This window comes from Chrysemys picta, chromosome 14, assembly GCF_011386835.1.
Source record: "Chrysemys picta bellii isolate R12L10 chromosome 14, ASM1138683v2, whole genome shotgun sequence".
NCBI classification, from domain to species: domain Eukaryota; kingdom Metazoa; phylum Chordata; order Testudines; family Emydidae; genus Chrysemys; species Chrysemys picta.
This window is the reverse complement of record NC_088804.1, coordinates 11,235,886-11,259,519: the sequence shown is the minus strand read 5'-3', so window position 1 is coordinate 11,259,519 and position 23,634 is coordinate 11,235,886. Positions and strand designations below refer to the sequence as shown.

Here is a 23,634-nt window from a genome sequence, read left to right as displayed (position 1 = left end):
TCCTGGAGTGCTTCTAAATTGCATTTACTGACTGGGGTGATGTTTGAGTCCAGGATGAAATATAATTGTGTAGCAACATGAGTCTGAAAAATTGCAGTGTCTCTTAAAACATATACCTCTCCAGTCTCTTTGCAGTGCATCCATACACACGTCTGTATCATGGTACTCTAGTAAACAATGTATGCTACTGTTAAGACTGGGAAACTCATTTTTAGCTCACTGGGATATTGTATATTCCTCAACTGTACAGAATCATTACATTTTAAACATGCTAATAACTGCCTCTCTTTTCCATGTAGTCTACAGACTAGTAAAGGAAACTAATTAACTAAAACATGCTCCTTTGCTAATATGTATATATATATATATATAGTCAGAAACATATCTCCATCTATGTCTCATGTATTAAAAAAGTCTCAAATTCTAAGCATATCCAACCCCTAAAGTAACTATGCCTGGCAGAAATGTTGTTTAGCACATTAAAAGTTGCAATCTGAAACAGGAACAAGAAATGAGTTCTAATCAGATGGTTGTTTCAAACTGCAAACCTCCATAGAAAATTAACGTACATTTATATGCAGCTTCATTCATCACTTGCATAGCAACCCTGAATCTAAACAATGAAAGTAGATGAGCTGAGAAAGTACTGAAGGAAAATATATAAAAAAAAAGATTCCTGGCATATGAAATTAGTGAAATACATGAGCACCCAACAGCTTTTGATTTAAAATGAAATTGGTTCACAAGGGTACATGCAGAGACCTCTGAAAATTGTGCTCCGGAATCCCCTATATGCTTAAAAAGTTTGTTCTTGCTGCATAGACACCAAGATAAATACAAGAGGAGAATAATATGTCATGTGTCAGCATTCTAATTTTGTTTCCCCTCACCAATACTTCATTTCCCTTGTTTCTTTCAAGAAACTGCATCATAGTTCTGTAGCCTCCTCAGTGCTATTAGCTTGCATCTTATTAATATATGCTCTCAGCAGAGAGACACTGCCAGAAACATTTATAAATATTCACTTAGCACAAGCAGGGCAGGTAGCGGATATTTCAGTACCTGCCATCTCTCACCCTCCAAAATTTCACCCTCAGTATACATTATTGATTGTAAAGATATGTATTTGCAATACTAGACTGCCTACTCACTGCCTGTCACAGTAGCAGGCTGTGACATGACAGGTGTGTCTGCCTTAGTTTCCCTTCAGTCCAGCCATAAAAAAACAGTGTCTCTCCCTGTCCCATTCAAATTCCTTCCTCTGGGCATAATTTATGCAGTTGCTGGTGGTGGCTGTTGTCTTGTCCTGTGATGATCATATCAAGCCATGATGTTTGAGAATGAATTCAGCAAGTCATACAGTGTGCTTTGTAAGGGCTTGATCTAAGGCATCCAAGCCAAAAAGCTTCACTTTCCTTGAAATATTACACTCAAAAGAATGGGCAGGTGTTAAAACCTGCTCCTGACACATCTGGCTATACCTTGGCACCGTCTCTGTTGATTTTCATTACTGCCCTCTCCGAAATTTCATGAGAGTGGATGTTATTTTCCTGAGATGTTTGTGTAACAGTGTGACACCCACCTCTCATGAGCACCCCTTTCTGATTGGTGTGTGTGCAGTCTTTAAACCATCCTGGCCCTGGTATTGGGCTGTACCCCCCCAGGGCTACCTCCCCGGAGGCAATGGTTTTGCCCTCGTGGTCTGTTCTGGCCCCAGCTCTCCAGCTGGGCCTCTCAACAGTTCAGTTCCCCTTCCGGGGGTTTATCACTGTCCAAGAGGTAGGCCATTTCCCCAGTGGCCTATTGGGGGAGGGGGAGCAGCCCACTCACTACTCTGGGTCCCAGCCCAGGGACCCTAAGAATAGCAGCCACATGCCACCATGTCCCTTTAACTACATGGCTTTCAGTTCCCTGGGCCACTTTCCTGGAGCCCCAGCCTTCTCCAAACTTCACCCTCACCTCAGGGCTCATCTAAGTTCAGGCCCAGCAGGCAGCCAGGAGCCCTTTCTCGCTCCCCCCAGTCCCTGCCAGCACTGAGCTGTCTGTGGTGCTGCAGGTGCCTTTGGCCAGCCAGGAGCACCACCTGAACTCCTGTCGCTCCAAGGAACTGGCTCTGGCTCTGCAGCTCCTTTTATATGGCCCTCTTGGGCCCTGATTGGCTGCTTCCCCTGCAGCCATGCTAGGACGCTTGGAGGACTCCTCTACTGCTCCTTTCCTGGGATGGGGGTGGCAGGACACTGAGGCCACCAGCAAGGGGCTTCTTGGCCTAGTCCATCCCGTCACACTTTGATGTCAGAGGATCTTTCATTTTTTTGACCATTTATTTCAGCTAATATTTCCCTTGATAGGGTGTCCGTATTCTCAACTGTTGTCATTCCAACCTGAGTTTCTGATCTTCCAGTTTTGGTCAGGTCATCAGCTACTTCCCTGCCATTGAATCCATTGAAAAGTCAATTTATTGCTTTGCTTTCCACTACTCCGAGCCGCCTTATGAATCGCGTTGTTGATCGTGTCCCTTCTTCCCACCATGAAGTTGTGGGAAAGAGTTCGGAACATTTATTCACAAACGCATACAATAGAACATTGAACCTTCACAGGAGAACAGTTCTCCCCATTTCCACAGTGATTTTCCATTCCCCTCTCCAGGAACACCACTTCAAGGCTGCCGACCCGTGAGTCCACCAGAACTCTGTTCCCAGTTCCTTTCTGCCCTTGATTCAGGGACTCGCTCTTCAGGCTATCCACCTGAGGACCCGTCTCATGACTTTTCTACCCAAGACGTAGTCCAATGACTCAGAACTTTTCAACCTCCTGGCACTGAGTCTCAGCTCAGAAAGGTCAGCAGGCTAGCTCCTCCTTTTTGTCTTTTGACAGTTCCTTCCTATACCCAGGGAGGACATGCAGAGCAGTCCACTCTTTGTAGCATCCTCTTTTCTCCCAAACAGCTCTCATCTGCCCCTCTCCTTGCTCCTCCCAGACAGCTCTCAGGCTCTCTAGCTCTTCAACCCATTGCTCTCCTCCCCACTAGGGCCCAGCTGCCCTCTCTTAATCCTAATTGGGGATCAGCTTACCAGTCACAGGTGCATTGGGCCTCTTCCTTCTTAAAGGGATGGTGTCACCTTATGACACTGCCAAATTCTGTGTCTTGCAAGACTGTGCAATTGCCACTGAAGTCAGTGGGTGTTGCATGCAGTGGCGGATTAGCCACTGGGCCAACGGGGCCCATGCCCGGGGCCCCCAGGAAAAATGGGTGCCCCCGGATCCTAATTCACTCTGCCCAGCACTTCTCTCCCCACTTCCTTGCAGGAGCGCAGGGCAGGTGCAGCAGGGCAAGCCCCTGCGCCCCCACCCCGCTCCCTGGCAGGAGTGCCCGGTGGGGATGGGGTAGGGGTGAAGCGGGGCAAACCCCCACAGCCCAACATTTCCCTGGCAGGAGCCTAATTAGCCCATTAGGTAGCACGTCAGTCTCCTAATCTGACGGTCATGAGTTCGATCCTCACGGGGCAGCCTGAGTTTTTTAGGGGGAGGGATAGCTCAGTGGTTTGAGCATTGGCCTGCTAAACTGAGGATTGTGAGTTCAATCCTTGAGGGGGACATTTAGGGATCTGGAGCAAAAATCTGTCTGGGGATTGGTCCTGCTTTGAGCAGGGGGTAGGACTAGATGCCCTCCTGAGGTCCTTTCCAACCCTGATATTCTATGAGGAGTGCTGGGGGTGGGGGGAACTGCAGGGAGAAGGGGCGGGGCCCCCACTTTCTGTGGCTCAGGGCCCCACAAACCCATAGCCGGCCTGTGGTTGCATGTACATATCTGAGCATGTAACTTGGCCCACTGTGTGTAACATCATTCATTGTAATGTTTGCTGCGCTACCTCGGCTAGTATGTCATAGGGACGTAGCCCAAAAGACTGAGTTCACGTGAATCCTGCCTCTGTTAAAGCCTGATCCTCCATCCATTGAAGTTAATAGCAAAGCTCCTATTGACTTCAGTGGGGGCAGGTTCAGGACATTAGTGACTAGTACCTGTGTTTCTGGGGGAACCAGACAAAACAAAACCCAACAGAACCACAGTGTACCTAGCCAATTGTGCAGCACTGGCTGAGATGGGATGGGGGTTAGGTGTAGAAGTGTTGGGATGGGAAAGGAAATGACTAGAGAATGAAGACATTTAATCACCCTCCTCTAAATGCTTGTCACTGTTGAATATCATTTGTGTCCCCTTCTCATCCTGACAGGAAAGAGCATCTGCTCTTGAGGTCCTGTTCATAGTCACATTACTTGCAGAGCCAGACATTGCATGATGTGACACCTTTCTCTCTTAATCCACTGTCTTCCCCTCCAGTTAGTCCCGGGGTTTAGACAAGCTGTTTAGAGAAGGAAATATATCAACCAAACATGAGTGCTCTGGTCTTGACATACAGTTTGAAGCACTGTGCTCAAATAGCAGCTCAGGGAATTGAATAAACTACCAAGAGGAAAGACAGTAAGCAAGACAAACAAGCAGACAGATGCTAAATAAAGCAGTAATATGTTAGCAGCATTGCTCTGCAGTTTGAGTCCACGCACTGCTGACCAGGCCATAAATCCTAGATCTTTAAATCGACAGAGTCTTTAAAATAGAGTTAAGTCTGATGAACAAAATCTGTGCTTTCTTGGAGAGTGGAAATAAAACATTTATTAATTGTTTAGAGGCCGTTAAAGAGGACTAATTCAGAACTTGAGGGAGGGAAAAGATAATTATGGCCAAGATTTTTGGAAGTAGAAGCCTGAACTTAGCCTCCAAGGTCCACACTTAAGCTCCTCAATAAGTTGCTTGGTTCTCAAAAACACCGTGCACCCAGCACCTCAGACTGTAGTCAGTAGGGGCTCATGCTTTTGAAGAACAGGCGATTTATTTCAGAGCCTAACATGAAAGTCAATGCTTCGCGCATGCCTAAGTCACTTGAAAATCCCACCCCTAAGTCCAGGTTGCCTAGAGACACTAGGAATACCCATGCAGTCTGTCGTCCCTCAGGAGCAGAAACTGTCCATCAGAGGATGTGGACTTAGTGCCTGGAGGGCTCCATCCCTGGAAGGAGAGGAAGAGACAGGACCTTGGACACGCCCCTCCCTGCACTTTCCCATTTAGCTGGCAGGGCACACTGCAGGGAGAAAGCAGCACCATCCTAAAAGTGGACACCTTCTTTGCATTGGGCACCCAGGGACACAATCTAGCTCTAATTGCCCAAGGTTTAATTTGGCCAGTCTTGAGGTTTTCAGTGAGTCACCTCTGTACCATCACACCCAACCAATCACCTCCCAGAACCCCAGAGTGCCAAAAGTCAGAGTTTAATAAGATAAAAAAATCCTGAAATCCATGACTCCTGAGACAGGTATGTGGGAATGGCCACCAGGGTTGTGTGATGATGCACTGAAAGGTATTCGCATACCCGGGAGGTGAACACAGGAGAAATAAAACTTTGCTAAAGAGAGAAACTTTTGATACTTTTTTCAAATAAGTCTGAAATATCTCATACAGAATGAAATCTGCTGGAACTGTAACTCCCCAGACAGCCCTTAAAAAGAATTTCCGGCAAAAAACGTTTATAAATAAATGTGATAGCAGCATTTATCTGAACAGGTGTCTCTTATTGTGTTTCATTTAGACCTTTTCCAGCAAGACTGAGGCTCTTTCATATGTTAATCCCTTAATTTATCAAATATTTAATTGGCTTTTCTCTTTAGGTGTCTGCTGCTGATTATGTGCCAAGCAATCAGGACATGGGGACCCACTTTCGGCAGGATTTGAGTGGTAGGGGAGGTGGGGTCTGCATGTGTATCTTAATTATGAGAAATTTCTGTTGGAAGAAACAGGCAGTTATGAGCAAAGAATTTAAAACAGCTCCTCCAGCATGCATTTCACAATATGCCTAATTTCTATAGCAGTGAGTAGGTGGAAGATGACCCAAGGGCATTCTGGAAAGAGGTTTGATGGAACTAGGTATTTTGTGTCAGCGTCTGTAGGGGTTTTTTTTTTTAATTGCAGGAAAAGCTTGAGAAGCTGAAAGTTTACAAGATTCGGGTTAGCAAGAATATTTTCTCATCCAGAGATTGACAGTGGTGTTACTCTTTGCTTTGCTGTAGTAGAACGTAGGTTTGGGCGAAATGGAGCTGGATCTGAAATGGGTTTTGGAAAACCTAATCCGTCAGATCTCACTCTTGCAAAGCCAAAGCAAGCAGAGGTTTTGTTTTAAGTCATATTTAAAAGAAATCAGAGGCACCCTCACTCCTTTAGTTCAGTTCAATTCAATAAATGGTTCTGGGTTTGTCCCATTTTGGTTTCAGACCGGTTGATAAAAACAAGGTGGCTTTCAGGTTGCAAAGTGTTGTGGGTCAGATTGTAATTCTGCAAGGACAAAACCAAGTATAACGAGAAAGGACGGTTGCTATTTGTGTATTGAACGGTTAGCACAGTGGAGTCCTGACCCCATTGTTGCCAACTGAAGCATTCAAATATTATGAGTTAGGCCACAAAAGTCATGAGATTGGCTTAAAAATATTACATTTTGTTTTTTATTTGCCTTCTGGTTTGTGAACCTATGGGGGTGCACTTGGTTCATCTTTCCAAGGATTTTCCACAACCAAGAGGGCTAGAAACTGTTTAAAAAGAAATCTGAGATTCTTATGTCATCACTTGACTGCAGGAGCTCTGACTTTAAGAAAAGCACCGAATGCATGAGACTTGCCAACTCTTGAGATTTTTTGCAACAGTTAGATCCTTTATTTGGGAACGCTACTGTAATACAAGCAATAGTGCAAATGGTCAGTATGTACAAAAATAGGATCCTAAGGTTAGACTCCTAAGTCTATAGTTAGACATTTAAGGGTGGGATTTTTAAAAATTACGTAAGTGATTTAGGAGCAAAATTCCCATTGGTTAATTGAGCACCACATGACTGGAATGTAGCTTCTTAAAGTGTGAATTGAATTTATTTCCAAGAAATGTCAAACAAAGATTGTTTACCAATTTTTACCTCTGTTAAACTGGTGAGTGGGTATAGAGCATTATGCCCTAAGCCAGAGGTAGGCAACCTTTCAGAAGTGCTGTGCCGAGTCTTCAATTATTCACTTTAATTTACGGTTTCGCGTGCCTGTAATACATTTTAACATTTTTTTTAGAAGGGGTCTCTCTCTAAGTCTATATTATATAACTAAAATATTGTATGTAAAGTAAACAAGGTTTTCAAAATGTTTAAGAAGCTTCATTTAAAATTAAATTACAATGCTGATCTTATGCCGCCAGCCTGCTCAGCCCGCTGGGTGTGAGGGGGGGGTTCAGGGCAGAGGGCTGGGGTGTGTGTGGGGGGGGTTCAGGGCAGAGGGCTGGGTGTTGGGGGGGGGACTTGAGGTCAGGGCAGAGGGCTGGGGTGTGTGTGGCGGTGCAGAGCACAAGGCTGGGTGTGGCTGGGGGTTCAGGGCAGAAGGCTGGTTGTTGTGGGGGGGGACTTGAGATCAGGGCAGAGGGCTGGGGTGGGTGTGGGGGGGGTTCAGGGAAGAGGGTTGGGTGTTGGGGGGGACTCAAGATCAGGGCAGAGGGCTGGGGGTGTGTGTGAAGGTGCAGGGCACAAGGCTGGGTGTGGCTGGGGGTTCAGGGCAGAAGGCTGGGTATTGGGGGGGGGACTTGAGATCAGGACAGAGGGCTGGGGTGTGTGTGGCGGTGCAGGGCACAAGGCTGGGTGTGGGGGGGTTCAGGGAAGAGAGTTGGGTGTTGGGGGGACTCGAGGTCAGGGCAGAGGGCTGGGGGGTATGTGGGGGGGTTCAGGGCAGAGGGCTGGGTGTTGGGGGGTTCAGGGCAGAGGGCTGGGTGTTGGGGGGGACTCGAGGTCAGGGTAGTGGGCTGGGGCGTGTGTGGAGGTGCAGGGCACAAGGCTGGGTGTGGGGGGGTTCAGGGAAGAGGGTTGGGTGTTGGGGGGACTCGAGGTCAGGGCAGAGGGCTGGGGGGTATGTGGGGGGGTTCAGGGCAGAGGGCTGGGTATTGGGGGGGGGTTCAGGGCAGAGGGCTGGGTGTTGGGGGGGACTCGAGGTCAGAGTAGTGGGCTGGGGTGTGTGTGGAGGTGCAGGGCAGAAGGCTGGGTGTTGGGGGGAGATCAGGGCAGAGGGCTGGGGGCCGGGACACCCCCCCTCGCCACTCTCCCCTGCGGGGGCGGGAGGCAGAAGCTTGGTCCTGCGGCAGCCAAGCTTCCCCCCACACACACTTCTTCCCACAGCATGGTGCTTTCCGGCCCCTCCGCCGCCTCCCCTTACCGGGCAGGCAGCGTGCCACTCAAAATCGGCTCGCATGCCATAGTTTGTCGACCCCTGCCCTAAGCTCACTAAAACTACATCATGCTTATTAAAGCACAGTTAAGTGTGCAGGTGCTACACATCTGCAGCTTCCTTTGACTGCAAATGACGTTTTTGGTACTCGCCCTTTGCAAAGTCAGGCCCTTGAAAGTGAGAAAAACAAGGAAAACCTGCAAAGTTTATTGACAGACATTTTACTGGTACTTTGCAGTTATGCTGAACATTTCTGAAAGTGTGTAAATATTCTAAGATGATGCATAGTTTGCAGTGCTTTAGAGGAAAGAAAACGCCTACAGAAACTAAAGGTTGTTGCTGGTATTCGAATCTGATATTCATAACATGCCTCAAGACTATTTCCATTAATCTGTGCTAGAATTTTAAGCTATTGAGAGAATAAATGTTAATAACTTGCAGCTATTAAAAGAGAATACAAATATGCTAAGAAAAAGTTTAAACTTTAAGGATTATGTTCCAGATACTCTAAATAACCAGGACAACAATCCTGCAATTGACTCTGTGCAGACAGATCTCTGCACTTGCATGTAGCCCTGTTAATGTCATTCTGTCCATGAGCAACAGGGTGAAGAATCACGTCTCAGTTTAAAAAGGGTGTTCATTGCATATGAAAGTGAAAACTAGTGATGTGCCTTAGCTGCAAGATTTGTGTCTGATTTTGAACACTCCAACACTGTACTTGGATGTGTTCTGATATGGATATTTGGCTTAGCTATTTATATAGAGAGAGGCCAGCTGCTAGGGTAACCAGATGCTAAGTGGAAAATATAGGGACCACCGCGCGGGGGGGGGCACCTTTTTAATTATTACACTCACCCGTCCGGGTCTGCGGCGGCAATTTGGCGGAGGGTCCTTCAGTTGCTGACGGTTTTCGGCAGCATTTCGGCAGCGGGTCATAAACCTTGCCGCCAAAGACAGAAGCACCCACCGCCGAAATCCCGAAGACCAACAGTGACTGAAGGACCCGCCGCTGAATTGCTGCCGAAGACCCGAATGGGTGAGTGTAAAAAAAAAAAAAAGGAAAAAAATGCCCGAAACAAAATATCGGGACAAATGGCGTCCCAACCGTACTTTGGTCCTCAAAATCGGGACAGTCCCAATTTTATCGGGACGTTTGGTCACCCTACCAGCTGCAGAACTCGTAAGGGTTCAATTCTTCCCACTTCTGGGTGCTTGTGGATCCAAGGTTCTGGTCTGGACCCATATCTTGTTTACTCAACTTGATTGGGTCTGCATAATCCATAGTCACTGTGGATCATTGGTTCCTACTCAGAGTAGTGACCCATCAGGCTTTGTGAGCCATCACCACCACCATACATTTCCATTGCGGTGTGGAGCTGGTCTCCAAAGTATCAGGATAACAGTTTCTTAGAACATTGCACAGTTTGGTAAAAAGAATTGGTAATAATTTATGGGATATAAATTCACAATGATCGATTGGTCCATCAGCCCTCACAGAGAGAGCGCCGATCACAACACGTCATTGGTGTTGTTCTAGCCAGTCCTTCAGCCACCCGCTGGCCAGGCTGTCAGTGGCACCAGACAGCCGATCAGCAAAGTGCATCGCAGCCCAGCACCCCTGAGTGATCTGCCAGCCTCAGCCTCCCAAGTAGCTGGGGTGACAGGCGCATGCCACCGCGCCCAACAGGATATAAATTAGGAGTGTTAAAACTTTACAAAACCATGCAGTAGTGTAATTAAAAGGTCCCATAAAGAATGGCTCCAGCCTCCAGTATTTTTTTGATGGTAGGGTAACATCTCCGGCATAGACACTGCTAGGGCCATGGCACTAAACAGGAGCAGAAAATCATTAGCAAAATGGACTGTATAGGAGTGAAAAAATTAAAAATATTTAAGTTTTAGCTTGTTACTTTTTTTTCTTTTTTTTTTTAGCCTGGTGATTTGGAGCATTCAGCCCATAATTCCAGATGCGTTCAAAGTTATTTTTCCAGTACACCTGCTGGAGCGATTTAGTCAAACATTCTGAGGAAGTAATTTTCGATTAGTAATATTTTGGGAAATATTTTCATGCTTCAGATTCTACAATAATGGGCACTGTAGCAATCCCTAAAATAGACTGATTGTTTGTTTCACATGAGTTGTCTGTTTCACAACTCTGTATTTTCTCATGACAAAGGCTGTGAATCTCTTTTTATTCTTAGTTGGCTTTCAGAGGTTAAGCCAAGTTCTTGACTTGTGCATTTCCTTTTTATTTAAACCTATAAAAGTTTATCTAGTGACTATTAGACCATGGAATTAGCTTGGAAGCTGGATTGAAAGGGAAGTGAACCTGCAGAAAAATTTCATACCTGGTGTAATGGTACAATGCTCGTGAGGAAGTACCAAAGAACTAACCATTAGCTGTAGCATCAAGCACTATTTCACAATTTCCTAGTGCTGAAACAAATTTTCCTTTTCCTACTTATTCTTTTCTTCTTGTTTAAGTACTGATGACTTTAATTCCTCCTCCTCCTGTTTATCACATTGTGATTTTTAATGCATCACTTAGTGCCATTCATTGTGTTTAGAGATTCTCAGGACCAAATTTTCAGCAGGGATTGCATACAAATATGCACAGGCAAACAGTATTTTCATGCATAAATTGGTAGATGCTTTTCCACCAAACTCTGGGCATGTGAATGCTGGTGGCACATTTAAAATACTGTGCACAGAAATTTGCGGAAGCAAATTTGGAGGCTGTTTTTGAAAATGTGATCTTTACTTGGAGAATGGAGGAGATGAAAATGGACTACGACTTCTGATTGGCTCCTTGCCCTATATAAACCCAAGGTGTGTTCCAGAAAGTGTCCAGGCAACAGTGTGGATCTTCTGTAGCTGCGAGGACCATTCCTGTGCCTTGATCTTGAATTCCTGGCTTGACCTTGGCTTGATTTGGGTTTCGCCTCCTGACTTGGACCCCGAAGCCTAACTCAGACTCTGACCCTTGGTATTGACCATGGCCTGGACCTGACTATGAAACTCCTCTGCTACTCCAAATCTCAGGTTTGCCCCTGCTCTGACTCTTGGCCCTGACTGCCCTTGTTGGGATCTTGATATTGGGGACAACTTTTTGTTCAGAAGGTGGAGGAAGTAACCAGGGGGACAGCCATTTTAGACTTGATTCCGACCAACAGAGAGGAACCAGTAGTGAATCTGAAGGTGGAAGGCAATTTGCTTGGAAGTGATCATGAAATGACAGATTTAATGATTCTAAGGAAAGGAAGGAGTGAGAACAGCAGAATAAGGACAATGGACTTAAAAATAACAGACTTTAACAGACTCAGAGAACTGGTAGATGAGGTCCCATGAGAAGAAAATCTAAGGGGGAAAAGGAGTTCAGGAGATAGTTTGTAGTTGTGCCTTTATTGTTATCTGCATGTGAAGAAAAGCTAGGAAGAATAGAAAGAGGCCATCAGGAGCTCAGAAACGCTACAAAAAGTGGAAACATGGGTGAACTGGTAAGGAGGAATACAAAAGAATAGCACAAGCATTAAGGGACAAAATCAGGAAGACTAAGGCACAAATTGAGTTACACCTAGCAAGGGACATAAAAGGCAGTAAGAAGAGGTTCTTTAAATACATTAGGAGCAAGAGAAAGATAAAGGAAAGTGTAGGTCCTCTACTTAGTGGGGAAGGAGAGATAACAACTGATAACCTCAAGGTTTTAATAAGGTATTTAATGCCTATTTTGTTTCAATCTTCACTAAAAAGGTTAAATGGTGACCAGATACTCAGCACAATTATATTAACAACAAAGGGGAAGGAACGCAAGCCAAAATAGGAAAAGAGCAGGTAAAGAATATTTGGATAAATTGGATGTAAATTGGCAGGATCTGATTAAATTTATCCTAGGATACTTAAGGAGTGTCGTATGTAAGACAAGGGAGGTAATTGTCCTGCTCTACTCTGCACTGCTGAGGTCTCAGCTGAAATATTGTGTCCAGTTCTGGGTGCCACACTTTAGGAACGATGTGGACAAATTGGAGAGAGTCCAAAGGGGAGAGACAAAAAATGATAAAATGTTTAGGAAACCTGACCTATTAGAAAAGGTAAAACTGGCATGTTTAGACTTGAGAAACGACAACTGAGGGGTGACCTGTTAACAGTCTTCAAATACGTTAAGGGCTGTTATAGGATGGTTATTAATTGTTCTCCATGTCCAATGAAGATAGGACAAGAAGTAAGGGGATTAATCTGTAGCAAGGGAGAATTAGGTTAGACATTAGGAAAAGCTTTCTAACTATAAGGGTAGTTAAGCACTGGAATCCCCATCACTGGAGGTTTCTAAGGACAGATTGGACAGACACTTGTCAGGAATAGTCTATGTTTACTTAATCCTATCTCAGCTCAGGGGGCTGGACTTGATGACTTCTTGAGGTCCCTTCCAGCCCTACATTTCAATGATTTCAATGATTCTATAGTAAACGCTCTTGCTATCATAAAGGTTCCCATCTGCTGTCTCCAAAGTAGTTTATATATAGAAATTACTATTTTAAAAATGACATTGTTGAAGAGAACTAAGAGGAGGGTGTACTAGGAATCATGGGATGAAGCTGCGCAATCTAAAATTTAGATTGAAGGTCTGGGAATTGATTGTGGAGTAGACTCCCAAGAGAAGTGGTGAAAGCCCAGTGAAAATTGGACTGGACAAAAATATGGGCAATATAGCATAAGGAACAATCCTGCATTGGCAGAGTAAAGGGTTGGACCAGATGACCTGGTAGATTTTTCCATTACTGACTTCTCTCATCCTGTGAAATGCAACTACCACTGTGACAGTACGTGCATAGAAATGCTTTTGTGTTGGCTCACATTTGGAACACGAGATGCATTTGCTAGACATTTTTAACATGAATGATAGCATCACAACGTAGTTGTCTTTTTCTTCTTTGTCATGTCAAACACCTCTCCCTGGACTTTCAGAGTGTTGCACTGGATTTTATACATGCAGTGCCTGTTAATGTCAATGGGAATCTGTGTGGCTAAAATAAACTCTACCCAACTGTCCAAAAATGGTCCTTTGCCACCTCTTAGTATAATGTAAGTACACTTTTTAAGTACTTCCAATCCCTTATCCTGGAAATCTCTCCACTTCTGAGAGTGATCAGATCAGTCAAACTTGATGATTTCCTGTGTTTAATGGAATACAAGATATGCATAAATTTTAAAAACAACCTAGTAAAGTATTCTCCATTCCCATTTTAAATGCCTCTGAGATCCAGCAGAGCTATTAACTTATTTTCTAATGTCAAATTAAAGGAATTTCATTATGATGAATATTTTTCTAACACAGCAAAAGCATTTCACTATTACATGCAATATGACTTAATCACTCTCAGGCTACATGAAATTCCCATAATAGAAAAGACACTCCATTCTCACAAAAGCAGAGGAATTAAACAAATGGGTGTTTGAAATGTAGGAGGGAAAGACACATTTACTATATGCATCAAGTTACCATCTAGATGCCACACTTGAGATCTGCATCCCATTGTGCTAGGAGCTGTACAAACACACAGTGAGAGAGTCCCTTCACTGAGGAGATTACATTCTAAATGGACACGGCAAAGGGTGGGAGGAAGGAAGTATTAGCCAGTGACCACCCCGGTATTGCAGATGGGTAATTGAGGCACTGAGAGTAACTGACTTACCCAAGTTCACCCAGGAAGTCCTGAGTCCCCGGTCAGTGTCTTAACCATCCCTCTTTCATGATATATTTTTTATTATATCAGTTTTATTGTCCTTGTGTTTAAGGCCAGAAGGAACCACCAGATCATCTAGTCTGACCTCCTGTGTATCACGGGCTATCAGGACCCGTACACTAACCCAACAGCCAAAATGAGATCAAAGTATTACACCCTACAGGAGACTAGACTATGATGTGCCCCAGGCAGAGAATACCAGGGATCAAGGTGCACAGTTACTGTTTTTTGGCTATCTACTTTCAAACCCTAGAAAACAGGACTATCTGAAAGGATAAAAAAACTGCATTTTATTTTTATAGAAAACTGCCTGGCCACAAACATTGTCTGTGATATCAAAGGAAGAAACCTCATGAGGCACCTACTACAGGAGTTTAAAGATAATACAGAGCACTGGATTGGAAGGCAGGAGACCTGGTTCCTTCTCCCAGCTCTGTGGGAAGTCACATCAACCTCTGATATTCCCATCTGTAAAATGGGGATAATACTTCCTTGCTCCTACTCTGTGTTTTTCTCTGGTGCGATTATAAGCTCTTTGATCTTTATGGATGAAAGTGGTATCCACTGGGGTGGTATCATCATTATATCTTTGCATCCCATAGTACTAAATAGCTTAATAGTGACCCCTAAAAATTACTACAAAGAAATTGCAAGATGCTCAGCACTTGTGAAAATCTGGTAATTTATTTAAGTGCCTAAATATGATTTTAGGAGGCTAACTTTAGGCACCAGTTTTTTTTAAAACTTGCTCTGTGTGTATAATCTGTGCATATGTGGGCATACATATATATTGCTCTTCCATCATGAACACACAATGCAGGAGGGGGAGATAAAGGCTGTTCTATTTGCATGCTCAGTCAGTCACTCTAGCATAATTGCCTATATGCTGAGCTTGGGCCATTAGAAAGAGACCACCTGGGACTTCCCCAAACACTCTGTTTTTGCTTTGATATTTGGCCAGTCTTCCAGTCCTATGCCTTTCTCCCAGTCACCTTTGCTTACGCTTTTCTCTAAAAAAATTCCGTCGTTGAACTAGTTATTGCTGCTGATACATGTGGTCATTTTAGAAATAACCTAGACTGACAGCTGCATAGCTCCAGTACACAGCGGTAGACTTGAAGCAAGGGAAGTGCTGCTCCATGGGGCTTGTCCCTCATTAAATTTGCAGGTAATACCCAGTGTGTCATCTCAGTGAGACTTCAGCTGAGAATTCCTAATTGCCGCCCTTGTGGTAGAGGGCTGAAGAGGACATCAGCAGCCAAGCAAGAAAGTTAAGGTAGAAAACCCCATGATAGAAAGTAACACTTTTACACTAAATAAACCATGTTTTCCTAAGAGAGCTAGGGAAAGGCCGCACCACTTTAATTCAAATATCAGAGGGGTAGCCGTGTTAATCTGGATCTGTAAAAAGCAACAAAGAGTCCTGTGGCACCTTATAGACTAACAGACGTCTTGGAGCATAAGCTTTCGTGGGTGAGTACCCACTTTGTCACTTCACCCACGAAAGCTTATGCTCCAATACGTCTGTTAGTCTATAAGGTGCCACAGGACTCTTTGTCGCTTTTTAATTCAAATGATTCCCTTAAGACTTCTCTTTGCTGCTTATAGATGAAAGTGAGGTTGCATGGCTGAAAAGTTGATCAGGCGTCTTCCGACTGGTCAAACAAGCAGATGCAACATCCTGGCCTGCTGCGAGGCAAACTCGGAGAGGACAGCATGCAGTCAGTCTAGCCAGGCCAGCCAGCACGAATGGTTATGGTTGGCAGCTTGTTGGCTCAATGGGATTGCACACTGACCTTTCGCCTTTAGAGTCTTAAACTAAGTCAAGTCCTGGTTGTCTAGCCTAGTCTGTAGGAGGCATTTGTCAGTGTGTCTACACTGCAATCAGAGCTGTGACTGCAGCACATGGAGAGATACCCGAGCTAGCTCTGCTCTACTGAGCTCAAATAATTACAGCAAAGCTGTGGCAGCACTAGCTAGCTATTTGAGTACAGACCCAGGATCCTGGGCGGGCTCATAGACCCCAGGCCCCAGCGTGCGCTGCCCCCAAACAGCTGACTTGCCTAATAGCAGCAACGCTGAGGCAGCACGGGTTGCAGTCATGCCTCTGATTGCAGGGTAGACATACCCCAATGCATCATGCAGCTTAGCATGACTGGAAACCGTTCCCAGCCTTGGTTCAGTGGAGTGCTGGGTCTGTGGTGCAAAGCCACCCGAGTGCACTGTACTGTCACTTTCCTGGGCTTCCAGCTCATGTGTGAGAAACATTGCGTAGAGTCACAAATAAGCAGGCCACACTGCCTGGTGCGCTGTTTCACTTACCTTGCAAGGTTAAGGTGGTTGTGGTGTTTTGCGCAAATATCTGCAGTACTGGGGAGGCAAGGGGAGAAAACAATCCCTTGTGAAGTCATCTGAGTTGGCAGAGCTTCCTTGCCCACTTCAGAGAATGCCACACTGCGCCAACCTCAGTCACAGACCTTGGTTTTCAGTTTGAAATGCAGGCAGGTCAGAGTGGCATTACCCACAGTAGGAATAACCTTTCAAGTCAACCATTTAAAAGCTAATAAATTGCAGCAGGCAGCAGCCTTGGGAGATCAAGGTTCTGCGGCTTGGCCTCTGGCATGGCAAGAAGAAAATTACTGTTACTAAGAATGGACCATCTTATGTAAATGTAAGTGTTCTTGGCGGTGAGACTTCTCCCTTAGGCATTGAAATGTAGGCTGCCCTTTAATATGCCTGGCTCCAGTCAGAAAATTGGTCAAGATGAGAGTTTCTGCGTTGTTTAATTGCATGGCCATAATTTTCTCTTTGGGCTGACTCGGAGCACAGGACATTAGTGGAAAAAAACCCATGACCCCCGTTTCCTCTGATCAGCCCCATAGCCTTGCTGTCACGTCCTGGCATTTGCTCTCACATGCTCTTCCTCCGTGTGTGTGCACACAGCACATTCAGGAGGGAGAACCAACAGCACAACAGTCTCTGGGGAGCTCAGACTTGGCTTCATTATATAGCATAGAAGTTGAACTTTCCTTTTTTTCAATCTTCTGCCCTCCAGAGGGCAGAGAGAGAAACTGGGAATCCAGGGTCTACGCCTGGCTCTTCTGATGACTTGCTTGCTGGGTATGTTGCTTAACTTCTCTGTATCACATTTCCCCTGTGAGTAAAATGGACAGAATATACGTCACAATGATGCTGTTAGGCTCAACTCACATTTACAAAGTGCTTGGAGATCCTCGGATGGCAGATGCTATGTACGTGCAGTGGTGTTCACTGGGGCAGTAATGGGGCCATGTGATGTCGGAATAGAACCGGCTTGCACACATTTACATGACTTCTTTTTCTCTGTCTGTCAATCTGGGTGGTGCTCGATCTGCAAGGGAGTGCGGCCCTTTGGGATTTGCCATGATGATGATCGCTCTCTAGATCAGGGGTGGGCAAACTATGGCCTGGGGGCCGCATCCGGTCCTCTAGACGTTTTAATCTAGCCCTCAAGCTCCCGCCAGGGAGCAGGGTCTGGGGCTTGCCCCGCTCTGCACAGCTCCTGGAAGCAGCAGCATGTCCCCCCTCCAGCTCCTATGTGTAGGGGCAGCCAGGGGGCTCCACATGCTGCTCTCACCCCAAGTGCCTCCCCCACAGTTCCCAGCCTCACCCCAGAGCCCGCACCCTCAGAGTCCTCCCCCTCTCCCCCTCCCCAACCCCCAATGTTGTGAGCATTCATAGCCCGCCATACAATTTCCATACCCAAATGTGGCCCTCAGGCCAAAAAGTTTGCCCACCCCTGCTCTAGATACTTATATGGCCCCTATCACTATGGCATCTAAATGACATTTTATTGTCTGGTATCCTTGAAGAAAGACTGCTGGCTGTGCTGTAGAGATGATACTCATATTCTTTTTACTCTGCATTATGGTACACAGTACGCTGCTCACAGAAGGACTGTGTAACCTTGAGAAGCAGCATCTCTATGAAGCAGGTCCTTGTACAGTACCATGGAAAGCTCATGTATCTTGTTTCAATCTCCCCCTCCTACATTCTCCTCTTCCCTTACCTCCCCACCTCCCCCGCCCCCCAGCCCGGCTGAACAATTGCAGACGACTTCAGAGTAAGCCAGACTCCAATAATCAAAGCAAATACCTTATTATTGGCACAAACATGAGCTTGATAAAGTGGATTAGGGTTCAGTTTTCTTTTGTACGTTTTTGCCTTTTAAAAATCAACCCACTAATGTACACACGGTTTTATTGCTAATTAGTATGATCAAACAACACTTGCCAATGTAATTTTCTGTAGTCATAGTAGCATCAGGAATGCCAAATAGCGTAGTTCTTTCTCGACTTGAACTAATGATTAGCTGGAAGAAAAGGAAAGGAATTCTAGATACACCCCTCCATGATCTTCTGTTGCAAAATGGCTTAATTGGGCAGCAATTATTACACCATCTCCATAAATATTTTAGTTCCTTTAGCAAAACAAGGAGGAAATAACTGTTCAGGGCAGAATTAATCAGAGCAAACCTCATTAAATCTCCCTAGGACAGGCTGACAAATGTGTTAATAAGATCATGGAAAGGATTCCTTTGGTGCTGGTCTTCTTAATGACTTGCTTTTGCAAAGCAAAATAAGACACTTGCTCCAGGAGGTCCTGAGGGATTATAGAAGTGTGTCTGTGCACACACGTTTTGGAGTGTGTCACTGTGCCTGATCATTGGAGCTGGTCAAAATGGAAAAATTAGTGTAATGAAAAAGGTGAATGTTATTTTCACGTTGAAAGCTTTGAAATGAACCCATTTTTCATGTAATTATTTTGGGGGATTTAAAAGAAAATTATTGCAAACATTATTGAAACAGCTATAGAAAAATTGTTTACGGAAGAACCCAGGTTTGGTTAGCCTTTCTGATCACACTTTCAGTAATGTTTGTGGTAACTTTTTTTTAAAGATGAGAACCTTCAATGTCACTTTTTTTGTGAAAAATTACATTTTTGAACAAAGACAATTTTTTGATTGAAAAATGTTGACCAGCTCTAGTGAGTCTGCATCCCTCTGTGTGACTGTGTGTGCAATGTTTGTTTTAAATCCCAGACTCACCTCTGTTCCCAACTGGGAGCTCAGAGTAAGGATGTTATTACAGCTCTTAAGACTGGCAGAACTCCCTGTGGACTGGACTGTGCCAGATGTGAAGACCTGTGCTTCCCACTACCCAAAAAACTGATTCACATCTACCCACCTCCAGAACATAAGAATGGCCAGACTAGGTCAGACCAAAGGTCCATCCAGCCCAGTATCCTGTCTACCGACAGTGGCCAATGCCAGGTGCCCCAGAGGGAGTGACCCTAACAGGCAATGATCAAGTGATCTCTCTCCTGCCATCCATCTCCACCCTCTGACAAATAGAGGCTAGGGACATCATTCCTTACCCATCCTGGCTAATAGCCATTAATGGACTTAACCTCCATGAATTGATCTAGTTCTCTTTTAAACCCTATTATAGTCCAGGGTTAGCTTTTTATCCTCAGCAATATGCCCTGACACTGCATACAGCATCTGGCACACAATGCTACAGTAACAACAAGGAGTCTGGTGACACCTTAAAGACTACAGTGACGGGCACTATCGGTAAGCCTTGATAGCTCCATCCACTAAAAAGCCAATATTCATGGAAATGTATCAGCTAAAGCAAGTGATTGTTTTATAACCTGCAGTTTGTTGTCTCAACACACTTCTTGTTTTGATGTTACTGCTGTTGCATCCTTGAGAAAATAATGAGCAGTCAAGGGGAAGATTAAATGGACAGAGAACTATTACCGAATAGTCCTGCTGCTGCTACCGCTCTGTACTCTTCTGTGGCAACACCGCTTTTAGCCTGTTTGAAGTAAGGGTTTGGGGTAGTATTTACCTACATCCTGGGCTACAGAGCCCTAGCCCCAAAGAAATGAGGTCTGAGTACTACAAAACGTTAGGGCCTATTGAAGATGAGCTGGTGGTCAGATGCTGTTGCCTGAGGCGTTGAGCTTATCCAGCAATAGCTGGGGCATTGTAACTGTTCTAGACTGAGGGATTGGTGAACTAATCTTTGATTTGCTTGTAAGGCAGCAAGGTCCTAATTCTCTTACCAGCCATCGTCCCTAAACAAGTTCAGCTTTATACGTTTTCCTGTAAAGCTAGTTCACTTTAACCTAAACTTACCAGTTTGCCTGTATTGATCTTTTCATTTAAAAATTCAGAGCCTGATCCTCAGCTGCTGTGACTAGACACAGCTCTCTGAGCCAATGGAGCTATGTCGATCTGACCCTCAAACTTCAGCATTGACAGCTTCTGTATATGAAAAGACACTGATATCTATGACCTTTTCCTCAGGTCCTCGCATACCTCCACCCACCCTCCAGTAAATACCTAGCATCACTATTTGCCTAACTCAATAGCCACATTGAGATTTTATTTGATTCAGAGAGATGGGTAGCTTCATCTCTGGTGTGACTCCATCAATAAAAATGGGGTTAAGCCAGTGAGCCCCCTAGGTTCCATTGTAGCTCACATTTGAAAACTCAGGACCTGCTCCTGCTCCCACTCCCTTGGAAATCAAGGGCAAAGTTCTCATTTTCTTTTCCAAGACATCAAGGTTTTATTAAAAAATCTGATTAATAATAAAGAGGATTTGACTGGGGATTTTATTGAAATTAAAAAAGCAACCAGAAGGAGAATCAATAGTGTCGTTTTTTTTTTCAGAATTCACTTTCATAAAGTGAGATATTATTTTTGCCTAGCAGATTGGCTAAATGATCACTAATCACTTTCCATTGCCAGCAGGAAAATGACATAATCCCAAAGCAACTCATAACCGAAGTATTAAATACCCTGATTATTGGTACAGTGCTGTCTTGTGGCATGGGGGGCCCAATCTAGTTCTCACTGAAGTTAATGGGGGTTGGATTGGGAACCATAGGAGGAATAAGTATGTAGTATTCCTGGCTGGGTCTGTTGGGATGTTAGACATCCTCACAAGGGTCTCTGATCTGCAAGATGTGTGTCCCTAGCTACTGCACCTAGTATCTGGCTTTATGTGCTACTCTGGGACAGTGCTTTTTGTACCAGGGATGTCTGTCAGGCTAATGCACAGTTAGACTAGCTGCTATGAGCTAAGGAAGGAGCCTTATAGAAAAAGTATCCCCCACTTCATATCGTCTAGCTAGCTACCAGCATCTAGTGCACCAGTCACCATTGTCTCTAAGTTCCATAGGGTAGATGTTCAGATCGGCACAGCAAACCATCAGTGTCTTTCCTCCTTTGTCTTTAAAAATATTTATATCGGATTAAACTGCGGGTGCATAACTTCTGCTTATTTAAGGGTGGATTCATAATCACCCATTCTAAGTCTATATCAGCTCCTTAACAAATACAGTACATTTAATTCACTAACTAATGCTTGCTTAACTCTCCATTCTGGTATTGCGATAGTGCCTGCAGCAGGGTACAGAGCATGTATATTTAAATACATGCAGCTGTAGCCATTTAAATAACACTTGCATCTGTGATCCTTTGTCTGCTTTCCTTTCTTCTCACCGCCAAAATTGCTTGTTAGTATCGTATTGGATTCCAAACACTAATGCATGGAATTAACCTATTCATTGTAAAGGCATATTTCATCCATTGACGGTAGTGCTGAATGTGTGTTCTGTGATACTGTTGCTTTCTGGTTTTCTTCTCTGATAGTCATCTAAATCACGTACTGAATTTTACAGTGTTTCCTCAGAGCTCATTGTCTGACTCAGAGACACTTTATGCTGTTTATCCCATATCAGATTTCCCTTTTCTTCAAATGCTTCTTTTACATTTCAATTCAATACATCAAACAAGCTGGATAATCTGCTACTTCCTTCCAGTTTGCAGCTCCCCTACAAAGTCTCACCCTGTTGAGTATAGGTACTAGGACAGGGGTCGGCAACCTTTCAGAAGTGGTGTGCCGAGTCTTCCTTCATTCACTCTAATTTAAGGTTTCATGTGCCAGTAATACATGTTAACATTTTTAGAAGGTCTCTTTCTATCAGTCTATAATATAGAACTAAACTATTGTTGTATGTAAAGTAAATAAGGTTTTTAAAACGTTTAAGAAGCTTCATTTAAAATTAAATTAAAATGTGGAGCCCCCCAGACCAGTGGCCAGGACCCGGCAGTGTAAGTGCCACTGAAAATCAGCTCGTGTGCCACCTTCGGCACACGTGCCATAGGTTGCCTACCCCTGTACTAGGAAATGAACTCTTAATGCATCTTTCTCGTGTGTTCTGTTGGCTCAGTTTTCCCAGAGTGAAAGGTTGTTCCTCTGTGGATTTTAAACTGTATTAAGAGAGACGTAAGATATGACCGGTCATGCTGTATCCATGGACACTGAAGTGTGGCATTCAGTAAAGGCCAAAAATTACCTGTTAAAAATGTATTTGGATTTTATATACTCTATATTGTACATTCTATCATCTGTACCCACATTTTAGAATAACATTTGATTCATAGTTATTCTCCAAATTACCAGTAATTCAAATTGGTTTTATTCTTTAAATTGAGAATCTCTGGAAAAATAGATATTCGTTATTAAGCAATGATACTGAAGCTGTTAACTGGGACATGTTAAATTGAGGTCCATTCTGGTTGCTGTCTAGTGCAAGTGAATGGACATGTGGCATTTTTAGAAAGCAAATAGGAGGTGTAATCCTGTTCAGGGTTCCCTCTACCAATAAATAGATGCGTGTCCAAGGCTCTGCAAGATGTCTTGCTGTTGTACTATCATGTAATTAAATTCTATATTTGACTCTAATGTGCTCTTTCTCCAATTAAGATAGCAACATGCACATCTTGATTTTCTTCTCTTTATGGCTACACGCTGTGCTGTACCCTGGGACTTGAGATGAACTTTATTGCTTAGTGAAAATGTAGAAAAGTGATATTCAGTTATTAAGACATAAGTCAGCTCACTTGGGTCATTTCCTTTAGGTTTTTCTCTCAACACAGTTCATTATAAAGGGACTATTTCAATCCTCCTCCATAACTCAGACTTTCCTTCTGGCGCTTGAAACTAAGAAGTTGTAATCCTCTGTTTATGACATCATAATCCCAGCACTGAGGAAACTGTGGACAAATTGCATATTTGAGGATTATGACTCTGTTCCACATCGACAAAAGACAGAGGCAGGAAATGAGAGAAGTGCTCTTTATACACAAACTTCTACAGAGGCGCAAAAGGGAGATCAGACTGGGTTCCTTTTCTTTCAATATCCGCAGGATGTTACTTTCTGCAGCCATAAACTTGGATTTAATCACACTCTTCACCAAGCAAAATTCACTAGAATTGGATAGGAAGTCTCCAGAGAACCACAGGGGTGTTTTAGTAAGTGGCAATCTTCCCTCTGCCATGGTATTGCCTCAATGCCCTCCAACCTGGTGCTAGTGTGAAGTTTCAGGCACCGTGCTGATGGCTGAGTAGAGCTATGCAAAATATTCACATAACCCTCTTGAATTTAGCCTGTGGAAAAGGTTGATCACATTTGCCCACTTAGACTCATGGCTTACAAAATATGAGCTGAGCTTCCTAAACCCTCTGCCTTGTTTCCC

The 23,634-nt window shown here is 44.3% G+C and overlaps 1 protein-coding gene across 2 annotated transcripts in view; it reads left to right on the top strand.

The window, feature by feature from the left end:
* The window catches only part of NECAB2 (N-terminal EF-hand calcium binding protein 2), a 304,596-nt gene that overhangs the window by 186,027 nt on the left and 94,935 nt on the right, over positions 1-23,634 (top strand). The window lies entirely within an intron of this gene.